This window comes from Dermacentor andersoni, chromosome 9 (genome assembly GCF_023375885.2).
Source record: "Dermacentor andersoni chromosome 9, qqDerAnde1_hic_scaffold, whole genome shotgun sequence".
Lineage (NCBI taxonomy): Eukaryota > Metazoa > Arthropoda > Arachnida > Ixodida > Ixodidae > Dermacentor > Dermacentor andersoni.
Genome location: NC_092822.1, coordinates 126,730,571 through 126,750,433, shown reverse-complemented (window position 1 = coordinate 126,750,433; position 19,863 = coordinate 126,730,571). Strand labels below are relative to the sequence as shown.

Genomic DNA, 19,863 nt, shown 5'->3' with positions numbered 1-19,863 from the left:
ACAACAGTGCTTTTAAAAGGAAATTGGTCCCTTTACTTCTGCGATACTCTCCCTAGGTTTCAGAGTGTAAGTGTGGCATTTAAATTGAAAAAAAAACTAATTTGTTTAATACCAGTAGACGATAAAAGCCGACTTGAAGAGCGATTATGTCGACTAGCTGTATTCGGGTCTCAGGAGGATAAGCGGAGCCCGCGGGCAGCTCAATCACCAAACTTTTTATGAAGTCCTAGATATTACTTGTAACAGGTCTTAAAGCAATCGTCAATAATAATGAAACGGTTTGGTAAAAGCTAAGCAATTAGGCGATTATGCTGTGTGTTCAATCGTCTCACTTAATCCCATCCCTATGCGGTTCCATTTACTGCCTTAATTCTTCAAGAAAACTCGACAGGACGCCCCTAGTTTATGGCACTGGCACAGTCGCGGAGGAACTTTCGCGTTACGTTGATGCAATAATCAACAGCATTACGTTATGCCCTACGCCACCAGTTACAGCTACCCCGCTTTGGCGTGTCAGGCCGCTCACGTGTACGCTAAAGCGCCTTCGTCACAGCGGCAGTAGTATGGAGGGGCTTTACGCCTCCGCCCATCCGCCGAAACGCCCAGCTCACCTGTGGTTGCCGGTACGCCGGAAATGCTCGGCGCTGCGACAGAGCGCTCCCAACGCGCGCTGCTTTGATACCTGGGGGTCGACGGTCAGGCGGCTAGCGGAGGGGCTTCGCGCGCTGGCTCCAAGACAATTGCAAGCGGATGGCGTCACATCGTAAAGCTGAGCCTGTGATGGCCAAGCCGCGACCTCTCGGTAACCGATTTAAGGAGAAAAAGCACAGCTAGCGAGTATGGTAACTTGTATTCGCTCGTGGCTGTCTCATAATCTGAGGTGTTCCACTTAAAATTGTGGCGCTACTCTTTTACTGTATCTGCAGCTTACGCGTCTAAGAAATTTGTGCAAACCGTTTTAGGGATCCTTTAACATATGAAAGATTTCGCATGTGTAAAGTATTACCCTAGCTCACAAATAGAAAAATAGTGTAAAGTGGAATAATAATAGTAATAATATATTTCCACCTTTGTCTAGCTTAAGACACATGGCGATACCCTTTGGAAATTTCGAAGGACGACACCTTACGTGGTACCATCTTCAAGAGCACGTCATGGACTTACAAACATGGCAAATCACTTGCCACGTGGTGTTCACGAAGCGTTTTCGTTTGTCAAAACTTTATGTGCTCCAGCCTCTACGTCAACGCCGCGCTGCGTCTGGCTGCTGCCGAGGTCAGCGCACGCGGACGCAGAATGCAACCACACGTTCGCGGCTCGGTCTCTCGCATGGGTAAAAAAAGGCACAGTTTCGCCCGAAAGGCAAACCATGGATTGCGATAGCAAATTAGAAAGCAGCCATACGAAGTAAGGGTAGTACCTTAATCGGCCCTATCAACTTGTAAACATTCGCCTGCTCACTAACACGCATGCTGTCAGCGCGCACAGCAAACATAAAGACATCACACTTGATGACCGCCGACACTCGCTGTCAAAACTATGGCGTGAACAAGCGCGGCGGCAGCAGCGAGCGAAGTTGCTTTCGTGCTGTCTGTCGCTTCAGCGCAAACTGAGTGCCGGGAACATACAGCACGCGCAAAGCTACGAGCCGTCGAAGCACCTAGCCTCGGACCCCAGAGCAGATCGCTCCTAAGATACAGCCGCGCAACCGCTACGTAAGCAGTAGCATCCGGAATAGAAGCTGGCCCCGCTACCTCGCAATGTTCGATGCCTCGTGCGTGACAGAAGACGGTGCGCTTCCTTATACCTTTTTTTTTTTCGCGTTCGCGTGGGCGGAGGCCTTACCCACCAACTATTCGGCCATATTGCAACATTACAGGCTAGAGCGTCGAGTGTAACCTCCACCTCACCCTAAACTCGACAGGGAAGGAAGCCTGATCCTTAGACGCCTGCAAAGTAACACGTACACGCACGGAACGATAATGCATCGCCTCTACCCGATGCTCCAGGGCTACCTCTGCCCACTTTGCAACGTACCCGACACTCTGGCACACTTGCCCCCGGAATTCCGGTGGCAGGAAGGCAGCGAAATCCAACCAGAAACGCACGCAAAACGAGCAACAGAAACAAACGACTTATTCGAAACGTGGAAGGCCAAGCTAACCCTCGGGGACCTGGAAGACCAACGACAACTCGTCGCCAGGGCCAAGAGGGCAGTCGAAGCCAGAGGGTTCCTGGACTAATGAGCCTTCCCTCCTTAGGGTGATACCCGGTCTCGCTCGGGATCCCGTTTCGTTGAATAAACGTCTCTCTCTCTCGCGTGGGCGAGATCGAACCGCGATCGTCGCCTCCTCGCGCACGATTTCACTCGTAGGGCACGCGGCGACAGGGTTGTCGACCTTGGACTATGTACAGAACGTCACCGCGATGGCGACCGCGGAAATGCACCTGGAGTGGCCATATAATCGCAATAAACAAAATATTTCGCGAAAAATTCTTGTCCTTCTGCCCGGATGCGAAAGAAAGCGTCTGCTTCTATCATGTACGGTTGCAGTAAGCCCCTTCATGCACGCGCATTATGAAATGCACTAACCTTATAAATATGCTGGTCAACTTCAAGGCAAGGGCCCCGCGGCACACAGTACGGGATGTTGTTGGCTTGTGCACCCCAACCAAATTCCCTGTCACCACTGAAAAAAATCCTGTGGCGAAAAACTACAGCGCTACGGCCACTTGCAGGATCACAGGCACTGCTACATTACGTCGCGTGCGTGGTTGACGCTCCTGTCGCAGAAGGTCGGCGATGAAAGTGATGCCATTACGATTGAAGTGAAACGACCTTAGAAGTTCTTCCTTGTCGAACACGTTGACCGGATTCGTAGCGTTTCTAATGACGCGCTTACATTGCAGGCTGAAGGAGAGCAGGCGAAAGCGAAGCGATCGAGAAGAAGCGGAAGTCATTTTGACAGGATTCAAGTGGGCGCGCTCACACAAAGGCTGAAGGGCGAAACTGCCTCGGGAATGGTTTCATTTTTTTTTCTTATGCTAAAAGCAAGCCGCCAGCCCAGTGTCACTTTCTGCTGGCCTCGGGAGTGGCTAGACCCTCCATGGCGTTACCCTAAGGAACTGTAGCACATTTCGGGGTTAGAATACAAATTATGGGCTAGAGACTAGAGTACTGGGTAAGTTTATCACAAACTAAAATGCTACGCGTAAACCATCCCTGGAATGGAAAGTGGGTCGATGATTTAAACACTTTTAAAAGCGAATGTTTTGCCTCGCCACGTGTCGTGACCACTGGAGCTGCGGCCTGGCTGCTCCCTCGCCAAAAAGTTCAACCATCCACATTAAAGCACGCGCTTCGCGCGCGCCGCTGGATTGGTTTCCTCGCAGTACCTCGCTGGATTGGTTTCCTCGCCTCCCCGCATTGCCATGGTGGCGCGATTTGGTGGCGAATGGACGTGCTTTTCGGGGATCCGTGGCGGCGACGAAATCATAAGTTCTTGTGCATGGTTTGAGCTTGGTTCTCTTTTTATTTGCAGATTTTTTGCCAATAAATTGTAATTGGGTGGTTTGCTTTTTCTTCCCTTTTTTGTCTCTCCTGTTTCGGGTGCGCGGGTATGCTTCGTGTACATTTAGTTTTGCAGGATGGTTAGAGCGTCCTTTCGTCCCAACACGTGTAGCCGGGTGGGACGATGAGTGTTTGTAGTCTTTAAATGGTAGCTTGGAAATGGCAAGACAAATAGCTATTAGTGGTTTTACTGTGCGTGTTTTGGTAGGAAAGGGAGAGCATGGCCGCGTGGTTGAGCGCATATGAGAGCGTGTCGTACCTACGGTCTCCGCGGCTTTGACTGCTTTTGAAACTGTGGTGAGAGTTGCTTTGCGAAATCTTGAGGATTTGGATCCTGTGCGTATCGGTTGTTGGTCAAAGGCACGCGCTCTGCATTGATATAGTATCATGCTCTTTGCATCAGTAGTAGCATTATTATAATATTGTAGTATTTGCAAAAAGCCGTGAAATACATCGCGAGAAAGATGGGAAAGCAAGCAATGCGCGGGGGGTCCCTCAATGCACATGAGGAGACGGATGAGAATGGACAGCGCATCGAATCAACCGGCACACAATGTGATGTCGATACAAGACTGCAGAAAATGGAGGCTTTCCAGGAAGACCTTCTCAAACAGGTGCACGAGCTCAAAAATGAGCCAAAGAGAGAGTGTAATACATGGATGGTAGTTGAAAACAGACTTGAAGCAGCCGAGGAAAAGCTGAGCAGGGCCGCCATTGTGAACGAGAATGTGAGTGACAATGGAACCCAGACCCCCGACGTGACAGGCGAGGGAGTGTCAGCGAAGTACGTGGAATGCATGCAGCGTGATGAAGCGTTAGCTGGAAAGAGCAGCACCTTGAGGCCGCCACGCTCAAAAAGCAGGAGCCAAGGGGACGATGCCCCTTGTCGAGTCCGAATCACGCGGAAAAGGACAAAGGGAAGCAGGGCGAGGAAAGAGAGAGTGAAAGGGTGATTATCGCCGGAAACTCAAACATGGCTGGGTGCCCAAAAGCAATTGTGGAGAGGATGAAAGGCGACAAAAGATTGGCGGTAGCGAGATTTCGAGGGCGGACACTGAGTTCTGCCATGGAGCGAGCAAAAGAAAAGCTCGCAGAAAATGCCTAAGTGCGCAACCTTGTCATAGTAGCGGGTGGGCTAAATGACGTCCTAAACAGGAAAGGGATTGGATTAGCCCAGCGCTTGGCGAAGGGGGTGGACGACTTGCGCGAGCTATCCCCTCAGGTGCAGATTGTGGTGTGCACGGTGCCGGAGGTGCCTGTACATGACAGTGATGTACAGAGAGCCGTAGTGGCTGTTAATGAGGCAATATGGAAAATGAGCCGAGAGAAAGACTTCGAGGTTGTCGAAGTAAACAGAGAAGTGAGTAGTTGTGGTGGTTTTAAACGAGACGGAATCCACTTCAATTACAGGCTGGCACGAGAAGTGGGCTGGCGGCTTGTTCGTCACGCTGTCGCTTATTTAGGGGGCCCGCGGGCGCTCAGCAGGTAAGAGTAGATAGTAATGAAGAAGGCCTCCTAGGGGAACCTCAGAAGAGCATCGCCGTCGATAACAGAAAAAGGAGGAAAGCAAGAAAAAGAACTCGCCATGCAATAGGCTACATGAACATGCAGGGCGGCATAAGAAAGGAAAAGTTGGCAGAGATTGAAGAGCAGTTACATAGAGAACAAGTAGGGGTGTATGCGTGTACAGAGATGCACCTTAGAGACTCACAAGAGGCGCCAATTATTGAGAATTATGTTTGGGAAGGGTGCAACAGAACTAAGTCGGAAAGAAATGGAGGTGGAGTCGGAATGCTCATTCATCAGGGAGCCAAATGCGAAATAGTAAACTCAAAATATCAGGAGCATCTTTGGTTATCTGGTACAATGAGCGGGAAAAAAACTTGGCTAGACGTTACGTATTTGTGGACCGGAAATATTTGCACAAAGAAGAATAAGGAGTTAGTGGAAAGCATAAGCGCTGATATTAAGGGTTTCGGGAATGGTGCGGAAATTGTCCTATTAGGTGACATGAATGCCCACATGCAGGATTTAGATGGCTATACCGACAACAACGGGAAGTCAGTGCTAGACCTTTGTGAGCAACATAACCTCGTTATTGTGAACACAGGGCCTAATTGCGAAGGGAAAATCATGTGGGAAGTGGGAAACCGGCAATCGACCCTGATTACTGTCTGATGACAGAAGGAATTCATGATAAGTTGAAAGAAATCGTCATTGATGAAGAAAGGCATAGCAGCATAGGAAGTAACCATAAACGCATCATTTTGAAAATGGGATATGTAGTTGGGAAAGATAGCAAGCAGCGCGAAATGGCCAGTCCAAATTTGAACGCTGAACAAATAACAAATGCAGTCACTAGAGTCGAGGAAGAACTTGGCAAATGGCCAAGTAAAGAGTGGGATTATGGTGAGCTTCTCAGTGTAATAATGACAGATATACGGAAAGAGAAACAACATGTTCGTTGGAAAGGAAAAAAGAAACCGAAAAGCTGGTGGAACAGGGAGATACGAGAAGCGATCGCAGAATGACAGAAAACATCTCGAGAGCACAAGCAGGCAAAGAAGGCGCAGTTGCCGCAGGATGAAGGAACAAGTAAAGGGGAAATATACCGGGAGAAAAAGTCTATGGTTCAAATACTGGTGCAAGAAAAATTAATAGGTGAAAGTGAACGTTGTCAGAAATACGTGAGAAAGAATGCCGCACCTAGAATATTTCGGAACCACAGAAAACTATTAGGCAAAAAGTCAACAACAATTCAACAACATATTTTAGACGAAGATGAAAACAGATTGGAAGGAGAAGCGGCAATAAATTACATCCGAAAAATAACAGCCGAATTTTCCAAGCCAATGACGACGTTTTATTTGGAGAAATAAAGAGCATCGAAGAGACCCAAGTGGAAAAGAAGCTGGTGCTGACAAATTTCAATTGGAAGAAAGCGGAAAATTCCTAAGCGCACAGCCACAGGGCTAGACGAGGTTCCCGTTAGGCTGATAAATGAACTGGGACCAAAAAGTAAGAACGCTCTGGTGAAAGCAGTGGAAAAAACTGCAAAAGATATACGAATACCAGACAGTTGGCGAAACAGTAGAATGAATTTAATTTCTTTTAGTAAGGGGGAGAAAGATAGAATTCACTCGTATAGACCGTTGGCCATTACATCGGTAATATACAGGGTAGCAATGCAGGCAATCAAATTAAAGCTTCAAGCATGGGCAGAGAATAATGGCATTTTGGGAGAGCTTCAGAATGGCTTCAGAATAGGTAGGCGTTTGGATGATAACTTGTTTGTTCTTACTCAGTGTATTGAAATATCAAAAGCAGAAAGCAGACCATTATATGCGGCCTTTTTAGACCTTACAGGGGCCTATGACAACGTAGACCGCAACATGTTGTGGGATATTCTGGAAGGGGAAGGCTTAGGTGACAATTGTCTACAGCTTTTGAGAGAGATTTACCTCGAAAACACCGTTTGCGTTGAATGGGAATGGATGAGGAGCGAGGAGAAAGTTCATATCAACAAGGAACTGAGGCAGGGGTGCCCTTTATACCCGCAGCTGTTTATGATGTACATGGTGAGGATGGAGAGGGCGCTAGAAGGAAGTAATATCGGGTTTAATCTCTCATACAAAGAGGCGAGTACAGTAATACAGCAGCAGCTCCCGGGTTTATTTGATGCGGACGACATTGTGTTGCTAACTAACAAGCAAAGTGATTTGCAACGTCTGGCTAATATCTGTGGGCAGGAAGGCAACAATTTAGGTTTGAAATTTAGTGTTAGAAAATCAGGTGTTATGGTATTCAATGAAAACAGTGAACAGACAGCGGAGATACAGGGCCGGGAAATACGTCGCGTAACAGAATATAAATATCTGGGTACATGGATAAACGAAGGCAATAGATATATGGAAACAGAAAAAAAGCAATAACAGTTAAGGGGAAGGGAAATGTAGCCATAATGAAGCACAGAGCGCTATGGGGATACAATAGGTACGAGGTCCTCCGAGGTATGTGGAGAGGTGTAATGGTCCAAGGGCTTACTTTTGGAAATGCGGTTGTTTACTTTAAATCAGGGGTACAATCAGGACTCGATGGGAACCAAAGGTCAGTGGGTCGCCTCGCATTGAGCGCTCACGGGGAGACTACAAATGAAGCTGTGCAGAGTGATATGGGCTGGACTAGTTTTGAAGTGAGGGAAGCTTCCATTAAAATTGAGTATGAAGAACGGCTGAGCAATATGGAAGAAAGTTAATGGGCTGGGAGAGTATTCAGGTATCTGTGCAGGAAAAACATTGATTCACAGTGGAGGAAAAGAACTAGGAAGCTTACCAGCAAGTACGGGGCCTGTAGGGTGGGCCACACAGCAACAAAGAAGGTCAAGCGGAAAGTCAGAAAGGCTGAAATAATCTCATGGGTGGCGGCAATGGCAAAGAAACCTACCATGAGTAAGTACTTAAAAGGAAAAAACGAAATCAGGAAACAAACAATTTATGGTAACTCAAAGGGAAGCTCATTACTTTTCGAAGCGAGATCGCGATGCCTTAGAACACGCACCTATATAGCGACATATAAGAAGGAAGAAGAAGCATGTGCTTGCTGCGGTAAAGCTAGGGAGACTATGGAGCATGTTTTATTAGAACGTGAAGACGTCTACCCAGCGGTCGATTTGGGCGCCACTGGCCTCCTTGAAGCACTTGGGTTCAGCGAGAGCAGCGGAAAGAGTAAACATTCCGGAATAGGCATTAGTAAGAGCCGTTTAGAAGATTGGTGGAAGAAAAGTAGGGAAACAACAAAAAAACGGAGACGTACAAAAGCACAGTTGGAAATAGGGGGCGCGATAACGTAAAACTACTCCAAACTTTTCTATTTCAATTCGGCTATCAGCCCTCCACGATTGGTCAAAAACTTTTTTCCACCACCCCCATTTCACCTGTCTGTCACGTGACGTCACGAAAACCGCGATACCTCCCCATCTGATATGATGTGTACACACTGATTATGCATGATTTGACGGAAAAAAGAAAAACAGTTATTTCTGATTCGATCCCTTTTTCGCCATTAGCCCTCGGCTATTGGTAAAAATTTTCGGGCTGCACCCACTTCACCTGCCTGTCACGCGACGTCACAAAACCGCAAGAACTCACCGCGTCGAAGTGACGTGTACGCGATAAAGATGCATTATTATGCCGTACAAAACTGAATTTTTTTCTGAATAGCCGCAGGCTGCCCCGTTCCGAAAGGAATAGAAGATGGCTGCCGCCGATCGCTCAGACGCTGGCTACTCGCACCTGCCGGAGAGCATGGGTGTATTTGCGTATAATAAAATTTCTTGCGTGGCAGTGTAACATTTTCGAGCACTTTCGGCACGTTTGCCCCCTCATTCTGCCAACTCTTCTTTGCTGAGGGTCCGTTTTAGCGTCATTCTTGAGCTTCTGTTGCATGCCGCCGCGATTTTCGACCAGCCACCGGAAGTTAAGTAAGGGAAAGCCGACCAATTAGACGCCGGCACCACCCTCTTCTTCCGGTTATCGACTTTCAGTGCAGTGGCTCGGCCCCATCGAATTCCTCTCCACTTGAGCGTTCTCCTCGCCTCTTTTCAGCCAATTCGATACAAGCCGCTCAGTGTAGGCAATGTTATTCGTTTTTCAAGCAAACAAAAGTGACCTCCTATGAACGAGGAGAGCGTTTGATTGGTCTGTTCAGACAACTCTGCGGATGCCCGCTCGGTGTTCGCGTTGGTGGTTTCGCAAATTTGACGTCAGGAGATTGGAATAGAAACATATTGGTATAGTTTTACGTTATAGGGCCCAGGGTATCAGAAAATTTGGGTGGGGTAGTTCGTAGTGTTTTTTTTTCTTTTTTTTATTGTTTAACCTAGGTAGGACATTAGGCAGTATAATAGGAAGAGCTTGGTGGAGCAACCCACCGCACCGTTCCAAAGGGGACGCTCATAACATCCATCCTTCCATCCATCCCCGAGGCATCCTCAACCAGACGTCGGTGGGACGCCTCGCTATAAGCTCTCACGAGAGGACTACAAATGAAGCTGTGCAGGGTGGTATGGGCTGGACATGTTTTGAAGTGAGGGAAGCTCAGAATAACATTGATTATGAAGATCAACTGAGGAATATGGAAGGAAGTAAATGAGCTGGGAGAGTTTTCAGGTATTTCTAGAGGAGAAACATTGAATCGCAGTTGAGCAAAAGAAGCGGCAACGGCAAAGAAACCTGCCATGAGTAACTACTTAAGAGGAAAAACCGAAATCAGCAAAGAAACAATTTATGATAACTGAAAGGGAAGCTCATTAGTTTTAGAAGCGATGTCAGTATGCCTTAGAACACGCACTTATTAAGCGAAACATAAAATGAAGGAGAAGCATGTGCTTGCGGTGGGAAGAAGCCTAGGGAAATGATGGAGCATGTTTTATTGGAATGCGAACATGTCTGCGCAGTGGTCGATTTAGGAATCCCTGGTTTCCTTGAAGCTATTGGGTTCAGCGAGAGAAGGGGGAAAGTAAACATGTCCGCAATAAAGATTAGTAAGAGGTGAATAGAAGATTGGTGGAGTGGAAGAAAAGTTGGCAAACGAAAAACAACACAGGCGCACAAAAAAATGATCACTATAGGGGTTCAGAAATTTTCGTTGTGGGAATTCAAAAGAATAGAAAGTTGGGGGAGCTGGTACAGTCACATGATCTTGAATTGCAGCGCGAAGGGACCCAGACAGAGATTAGAAGCAGACAGAACGAGCACTAACTCTCAGCTAACTTTTTATTGAAACTATCAACATACATATCATCATCATCATCATCAGCCTGGCTACACCCACTGCAGGGCAAAGGCCTCTCCCATACATCTCCAACAACCCAAGTCCTGTGCTAATTGTGGCCATGTTGTCCTTGCAAACTTCTCAATCTCATCCGCCCACCTAACTTTCTGTGGCCCCCTGCTACGCTTCCTTATCTCCGAATCCAGTCCGTAACCCTTAATTACTATTGGTTATCTTCACTCCTCATAAGATGTCCTGATTATTCCCATTTCTTTTTATTGATTTCAACTAGGATGTCAATAACTCGCGTTTGTTCCCTCACCCAATCCGCTCTTCTCTGATCCCTTAACGTTACACCCATCATTCTTTCCATAGCTCGTTGCGTCGTCCTCGATTTAAGCAGAAGCCTTTTCGTAAGCCTCCAGGTTTCTACCCCGTAGGTGAGTACTGGTCAGACACAGCTGTCGTACACTTTTCTTTTGAGTGATATTGGCGACCTACTATTCATGATCTGATAACACCTGTCAAACGCACCCCAACCTATTCTTATTCTTCTGAATTATTCAGTCTCATGATCCGGATCCGCGGTTACTACCTGCCCTAAGTAGATGTATTCCCTTACCACTTCCAGTGCCTCGCTACCTATTGTAAACTGCTGTTCTCTTCCGAGACTATTAAACATTACTTTAGTTTCTTGCAGTTTATTTTTAGACCCACTTTTCTGCTTTGCCTCTCCTTGTCAGTGAGCATGCATTGCAATTCGTCCCCTGAGTTACTAAGCAAGGAAATATCATCAGCGAATCGCAAGTTACTAAGGTATTCTCCATTGACTCATATCCCCAATTCTTCCCAATCCAGGTCTTTGAATACCTCATGTAAAACGCTGTGAATAGCATTGAAGAGATCGTATCTCCCTGCCATGACACCATCCTTTATTGGGTTTTGTTAGTTTCTTTATGGAGGACCACGGTGGCTGTGGAGCCGCTATAGATATCTTTCAGTATATTTACGTACGGCTCGTCTATACCCTGATTCCGTAATGCCTAAATGACTGCTGAAGATTCGACTGAATCAAATGCTTTCTCGTAATCAATGAAAGCTACATACAAGGGTTGGTCATATTCCGCACATTCCTGTATCACCTGATTGATATTGCGAATATGGTCTTTTTTGAGTAGCCTTTACGAAATCCTGCCTGGTCCTTTGGTTGACAGAAGTCTAAGGTGTTCCTGATTCTATTTGCAATTACCTTAGTAAATACTTTGTATGCAATGGACAGTAAGCTAATCGGTATATAATTTTCCAAGTCTTTGGCGTCCCCTCTCTTATGGATTAAGATTATGTTGGCGTTCTCCCAAGATTCCGGTACGCTCGAGGTCATGAGACATTACGTATTCAGGGTGGTCAGTTTTTCTAGAACAATCTGCCCACCATCCTTCAACAAGTCTGCTGCTACCTAATCCTCCCCAGTTGCCTTTCCCATTGCAAATACCGCAGCATATGAGCATGACAAGGTCTAAAGACATCAATTAAACACATCAAGAGATAGAGAAGCCAAAAAGAAAACAACGAAAAGAGACTACTTGAGATTAACACACGTGCTGCGAAATTATTGAAATTCGCATTCTAACTGGGATAATGATGCGTGGCTAATGCAAGCCTCTCCTAATCTTTTAATGTGAAATGCCTCGATTATTTACCGCGTGGTTTGGCATTTGTGCCTTGAAATAATTTTTGTGTCTTCAAACAAAGGTTTACAACCGCAATTGAAATAATGCCACGCCAGATGTGAAGCATTGGGGTTGTTAAATGATTGTTTGTGTTCTTTATGCTAATATTTATACACATGTTACACAAACGGAACTAATGTTCAGTGTTAAAGAAGCAGTGACGCCCTACAATTATGAGTTCCGGTTTACTGAAGACTGTGGGATGCCTTTGGAATCTTTTTTAGAGCTTTTCTTGTTTTACCTAGAGAATACCTTTGTAAAGTGGGGTAGTTCGATGTGTGTATAAAAATCAGGAGTTTTTATTCGTTCTAAATTTGCCCCTGTTGTGAGTGATATTTATCTAAGTTGCGTCAATAGAAAGCTACAAAACAATCTGAAGAAATTGGCTGGGCAGACCTTTTGATACGTAGATGACTACCGGGTGTTTTGTCCTCTAGATAACTGCACCAAGAGAGCTACGGATATTTTAAATGTTTTTAGGGAATGTGGTGGGCGTCTTGGCTTCACGCTTCCGCTTATCTAGAACAACAAATTACAGTATTTAGATCTGTGCTTAACGTTCCATGAGGAGCACGTCTATAGGCACCATTCGCCTAAGGCAAAGAAACCACTGCTTGAATTTTCTTCTTGTCATTCCAAACTTGTTAAACAGGGGATAGCATACTCAGCTCTTAGGTCTGCCATTGCTAAGTCATGTCCACACAGTATACAACAAAGTTTTTCACAACAGATAGATATCGAGGAGGCTGGTTATCCTGTGCATTTGTTATCAATATATAACCTGCGAAAAGCTTTTGAAATGGGTAAAAAGGCCCGGTAAGAAACATGAAAAACAGAAAAAGGAAAGAAGGTTTGCTGTGGTTGCCTATGTACATAGATTGCCCCATGGCTTAGGAACGTATGAATTAGATATGACGTCAATAAGGTTTTCTCGGCCCCCCTCAAATTGTCTATCATCTGCCCTATGATAAAGAGGAACTTGAACAGGGTGGCAAAAAAGAAAAAAAAAATGATTGCAGCATTAGACATGTGTCCCCTTTTGTGCCTTTTAACACTGGTATGGTTTATCAGATTCCACTTATGTGAGGGAAAACTTACATTGGACTGAGCGGCGAGTGTAATATTATTAGACTAAAAGAACACAAACAATCACTTAACAATCCTAATGCTTCACATTTAGCGTCGCATTGTTTCAATTCTAGTTGTATACCTTTGTTTGAAGACAAAAATTCTTTCAAGACACAACTGCCAAAGCGCACGTGAAATAATCAAGGCATTTCACATTAAAAGATTAGGAGAGACTTTCGTTAGCTACACATCATTATCTCTGTTAGAATGTGAATTTCAATATCTTCACAGCACGTGTGTTAATCTCAACCAGTGTCATTTGGTTGTTTTCTTTTTTGGTTTTCCTACCTCTTGATATGTTTAACTGATGTCTTTAGACCTTGTGATGTTCAGATTCTGCGGTATCTTGAATCACCTATATGTACATATATATATATATATATATATATATATATGTATATATATATATATATATATATATATATATATATATATATGAGGAGTTTTTTTTCGAAATGGGTCAAATCCACGTAAACAAAAGTTGAGAAAAAAGCAAAAATTTGTTACCGGACCTAAATGCAACGCTAGCAAAGCTATTATATGATATGCTTTACATGTCGGCTAGGGCAAGTTTACGACCACAAGTAATGAAAAATTATGCGGCAGATATGCCCAATATTAGGGTGAGAACTCTGGATTTGGCTCGTATTGAATTGAAACACTGGATTTTAGGCGGTATTGTTATGAAAACTTTATTAAAATTGGCTTTCCAGAATGGCATCATGTAATAATGACAGAAAAGCTATAATAACATTGGCAGCAGGGCTTTGCTGTGCTTCAAGAACAATAGAACTATACTTGAAGAGCAGGTGCGTCTTCTTGGCAGCATAAGCAGCTCTCTTCTAATTCTTCCGCAGGATCATTTTCTTGGGCGCGCCTGAAGACACTAACGATGTACGCAAGCTCTTCATTGTCTTGCCAGGAATTTCCGAAATGCTTCACAAGAAGGCTGGTCACATCTCTGACTCATTTCGTTGACGTGGTGTGCGTACAGTGCACATCTTATGGGTGCTTGTGCAAGGGACCTTCTCCTTTTTAGCACTGACACGAAATTTGGCACAGAAACTTTATAGTGAGGCTCTGCTCTAATTTGAGGACTCCTACCAGCTGCATTTCTTTGAATGTAGAAGACCTTCGTTTCGGTTATCTTGAACGGCAAGCTGGATGTCGACTTCATCACCGCCGTGCAGTAGGCCTTCCAGTCGTACGCATGCCAATGTTTTCCAAGCTCTAACACAGTGCCATGATTTGAAAAAAATCCTTTGGTAGCTTTGTGGATTCAGGATTTCTTCGTGTCGTCTAACATCTTTTTCAATTCTGCCAAATACCCTGTCTGGGGGTAAAAAACTGTGTCCTGTGACAGGAAACACAAGGGAAACTACTGAGACACCTGCTGGAGCCTCATTCTGGAGCCACCAAAGAAGCATGCAAAGCACAGTACTGTTCTTGTTTTGTCCAGCACAGCCATCGGCTACTAACCGCACCTCTCTAATTCCTTCGAAGTTAGCGCTTCGAAGTGTATTATGTACCGCACTGGCTACTTGGTTGCTTCCTTTGGAGCTTTCATCTTCGCTCCATGTGGAGGAATGGATGGCCTCTTTGGGCATTGATCCATCTGCCTGGTTTTCCACCACGTAGAGGTGGTACTGATAGAGCTGACGGCTGTAGTAGGCTTCCTGGTCCGGAACTTTGGGGAGCACTTGATTTTGTTGGCAATCAAATGAGAATGTTTTCAAGTCTTCCCTCTTCTCACGCAGCAGGGAATAAAAAGCCTTATACTTCAACTTGTGTACACGTTGCTCTGTTATGACACGCTGCTTCTGTGAAACATCTCCACAAGTTTTCATCTCATACGCATTTTTCAGGCACACAGAGCAAACGTCTGTCCTCGGTGTTCTGAACGAAAGATTGAACGTCGCTCGAAAAATGTGGTGAAAGAAGCCATACTTCACCCTCACATCTTCGGGTGCTTGTTGGTTATAAATCTGCCACAGGTTTCGGATGCTCTTCAGCTCACTTGGAAGGTATAACTTTTGTGTCTTCTTCCGGTTGTAGTGCGACTCTCTTGCCCGAAGTCGCTTAATGAAACCCACAACAGCTGATCGCTTTCGACCGCAGCGCTTAATCTTCTGGTCACCTCCACGACTGTCGGCTTTCACTTCACCTTTTTCATGCTTGTGCTTTATATAGCGAGTAACTGTGCTGTGACTAATATCAAGCACTGCGCAAAACATATCGCGACAAACACGAATCTCTTGGCCATTTTCTATCAGTACCTTGTAAACAACAGCAAGGCTCCGACGAGGTTCCGCTTCTTTTCCTCTCCTACGTTTTACGGCTGTTGGCGTGCAGTACATCAAAACGAACGCCTTTTGTTCCACGCTACACAGTTCGTAAAACTTCTCCTTGAAACGTTTAGTGGATGCTTCTGTCACAAGCGCACACCTGAGAGTCTTTTTCGCGTGTTTACATTTTGGCAACGGCGCATTCTTGCTTTTACGGTGGTGATGCGGCTTTTTTTCACTTCGCCGTCGACGTCTAGGGATAGATCTTTCGCCGATCTCTTCATTGCCATCCGAATCCATGAACAACGATATCAGAAAAGCGAAGAACTCGCGAAAACACGAACGAAACACTCTGAGCTGTCAGGCGGGAACCAACTCCTTGGCGGGAACTGACAAGGAGGCAGCGATGGCTAAATGACGTCATGCCAAAAGCGCTCTCCTATTGGGCAAATGGATTTGGCTCATTTTGATCCGTGCAACAGCTGGATCTGGCTCAATTTCGATACGAAATACGATCTGCGAACACGTTCGCCTGGCGTTATTTGACCCATTTCGTTGCAACGGTTTTTCTATAAGAAAGTTGCCCAGTTTTTCTTGTCATTACCGTTTTATCTGACCCAGTTTCGGTTTGTGGATTTGGCTCATTTCGAAAAATACTCCTCATATATATATATATATATATATATATAATACATATTTTATATATATATAATTCAAGACCATGTTCTATGAGAATTAAACTGATATTTGACCTCAGGGTAAAATGTAACCTAAAAAGGCAAATCGGTCCTATTTTGCTCACATATAGGATCAATTGTAATATAGTGGGAAATTTGGCGTGTAAAGTCTGGCATACGTTTCCTTTTATATATCCAGATGACCGATAGACACGAGTTTGAAACGTATTGTTAGATTTTATAATAAATAATAAAAATTTATTTTTTTCAACTTGGCAGAAAATATGCAATAAATTTAGAATTTATTTACGATTTAAAATCAGTTGAAATAAGACTTTTAGAAGAAGTTCTTTTTTATATTTTCAAAATATATACTTAATTATAGTTAAAAAGTCTATGATAAAGCTATTAAAATAAATAATAAAAAATATAGTGTTGTATAAATTTTTCTTATTCTATCATATGCATATTCAATAGGTATTGCTCCCAAATCTGTTAATATTAACAAACAGTTTACTAAGTTTCAGAACAAAATTTTATTTAGATTATTGCAAAATGAAAAAGATAATTTTTTATTTATTGAAAAAGATAGTGAAATAATAATAATAATTGATATTATTAAAGCAATTACTCCCCCCAATTTGTTGGGAATTGAACGTAAGATAGCATAAGCAAATAAGAAGTAGCATTCAGGCTGAATACGGGGGGGAGTAATTATTGGATTACCAATATTAAAATTTTCTGCATCCATAAGCCTGTATGGATAAATAATAATAATAAAAGAAAATATTATCATAACATTGTAGGTCCTATAATATCTTTAATAGTAAAGTATGGATGAAATGAAATTTTATCCACATTTATTGAAAGACCTAAAGGATTTCTTCATCCTTTTTCATGAATTAATACAATATGAATTAACATTATTATGAGTAAAATGAATGGGAGAATAAAATAAAGAGAAAAAATCGAATTAAAGTGTTGTTATCTACTGAGAAACCTCCTAAAACTCAAGAAGTTATTAAATTACCTACATAAGGAATAGCTGAAATGAAGTTTGTAATTACAGTTGCTCCTCAAAATGATATTTGACCTCAGGGTAAAATGTATCCTAAAAAGGCAGTTGCTATTAAAATAAAAACAATAATAAGGCCTGAAAACCATACTTTATTGAAATAAAGGGATGAGTAGTAAATTCCTCGTCCTACGTGGATGTAATGCAATACAAAAAATAATGATGCCACATTTGCATGAATAGATCGGATTAATCATCCATTGTTGACATCGCGTTGAATATGAGAAATTATAGAAAATGCAGTAGTGATGTCACTAGAAAAGTTTATAGCTAAAAATAATCCTGTAAAAATTGGTGTTATAAGGCATAGCCCTAAGAAAGATCCGAAATTTCATATGTAAGAAATATTGGATGGTGTAGAAGATTTTTAATTGGGTTAATTAATTTTAATATTATCATTTTAATATTATCAATTAAATATATTTTTTTAATTGGGCATGTAATTAAATTTATTTTTTTTGAAATTACTATTAAAGAAATAATGAGGAAGATTATTGTTAAAATTAATATATTAGTAAAGAGTATATTGTATATTTTATTCATTTGAAAAATTTCTAAATTTATTTTAATTAGTGGAATCGAAATAGGAATTGATAATAAAATTGAAATTAGGATTAATTTATTATTAAGATTTATTTTTGGTTGGGACATAATCTAATTATATATATAAAAATAATTAGTATTCCTCCTAAAATTATTAAACCTATAAGAAGAGAAATCAATGATATTTTTTAAAAAGTATAATGTTATAGCTAAAAATAATGTTATTAAAATTAGCGAAATTAATATGAGAATTGGATGGGTTATTAACATAAATAAAATTCTTAAAAAATAATTATTTTAATTATCAGAAAATAATATATGTATATTAAGTATGTAAATTTTGTTGATTTATTGAGATGAAATCTTTTCTGAGAATTGAAAGAAGAATTCTATTTTGATTTACAAAATCAATATTTTATATAAATTATTTCGACTTATGATAATTTTAATTATGATTTTGTATATAATTGGATTTATGTCCTTTTTTGTAAATCGTTTTTATATAATAATAATTTTACTAAGAATTGAATATATGTACATGTCATGATTATTAATAATATGTATTTATTTTTCATTTTTAAATGTTTTAACAATTTTTGTATTTTTAGTTAGAATTGTATGTGAGGCTGTATTGGGAATAAGATTATTAGTGTTAATAAGATTTTCTTTAATATTAGGTTTAGCTAATGATGGTAATATTGTTACTAAATATTTATTTTTAAATTTATTAAGATTTATTATAATAATTTTAGCAATTTGAATTACTTTTCTAATATTCATTGCTAGTTCATTTTCTAAAACATTTAATAATAAATATTTCTCATTTTATGTATTGTTAATAATAAATATGTTAGTGGTTTGTTTTCCTTCTAGAAATTTATTAATGTTTTATTTATTTTTTGAATCTGTTTTGTTTCCTATTATTATAATAATTTTTAAATGAGGGGGTCAACCTGAGCGTATTCAAGCTGGATTTTATATATTAATATATAGAATTCTTGGTTCATTACCATTAATATTTTAATAATTTATTGTAAATATTCATTAAGAATTCATTATAATGAATGAATTTTTAATAAAATAGGAATGCTATATGTGTTTATAATATTAGGGTTTTTAGTAAAAATTCCAATATTTTTATTCCATTTGTGTCTCCCTAAGGCTCATGTTGAAGCTCCTATTTCCGGCTCTATGATGTTAGCAGGTGTGTTATTAAAGTTAGGATCTTACGGATTTTATCGATTTAAAAGATTTTTTTAGAATTAAAAATAATACCATTACTTTTTATTATTATTTCAATTTAGGGCTCTGTTATAATTAGAATTTACTGCATATTTCAAGTAGACATTAAAGCTTTAATTGCTTACTCCTCTGTTTCACATATCAGAATTTCATTGGCAGGATGTCTCACTTTTCTCTCTTATGGTTCTTATGGGATAGTAATAATTATGATTGGTCATGGTCTTTGTAGATCTGGTCTTTTTTGTTTGGCAAATATGCTTTATGAGCAATTTTTTACGCGTAATATTTTACTAATAAAAGGAATAATTAATATTTTTCCTAATTTGTCTTTGTGATGTTTTTATTTAGTGTAATTAATATATCAGCCCCGATAACAATAAATTTATTTGGAGAATTGTTTTTAGGAGTAGGTTTATTAAAATTTAGAATGATTGTAATATTTCCTATTATACTATTAATTTTTTAAGAGCTTGTTACTCTATTTATATATATAGTTATATTATTTCCGGTTCAGGATGAATTTTATTTAGAAGTTTTAATATTACTGAACGTGAGTATTTTTTATTAATAATACCCTTGTTCCCTATGGTTTTTTTATTTTTAAAAATTGATTTTTTTATAAAATGAATTTAAAGTTTAATTAGTTTAATTTTTTTAGTAGTAAATTGTGGATTTATAGATGAATGATTCATTAAACAATTTTTATTAAATGAGCTTTTATATTATTACTCTTTAGTGTATTTTATATATTAATATTTTTAATTACAGTTTATTGCAATAATTTTGTAATTTTGGAATATATGATTACTTAAATTTACCTTTTCCTTTTGAACGCAGGTAG

The 19,863-nt window shown here is 41.1% G+C and overlaps 2 pseudogenes; one reads left to right on the top strand and one right to left on the bottom strand.

Moving 5' to 3' along the window:
• Window positions 1-16,556: 16,556 nt before the first annotated feature.
• On the bottom strand, window positions 16,557-17,636 carry LOC126529593 (cytochrome b-like; annotated as a pseudogene).
• Window positions 17,637-18,402: 766 nt separating this feature from the next.
• On the top strand, window positions 18,403-19,603 carry LOC126529592 (NADH-ubiquinone oxidoreductase chain 4-like; annotated as a pseudogene).
• Window positions 19,604-19,863: the final 260 nt, after the last annotated feature.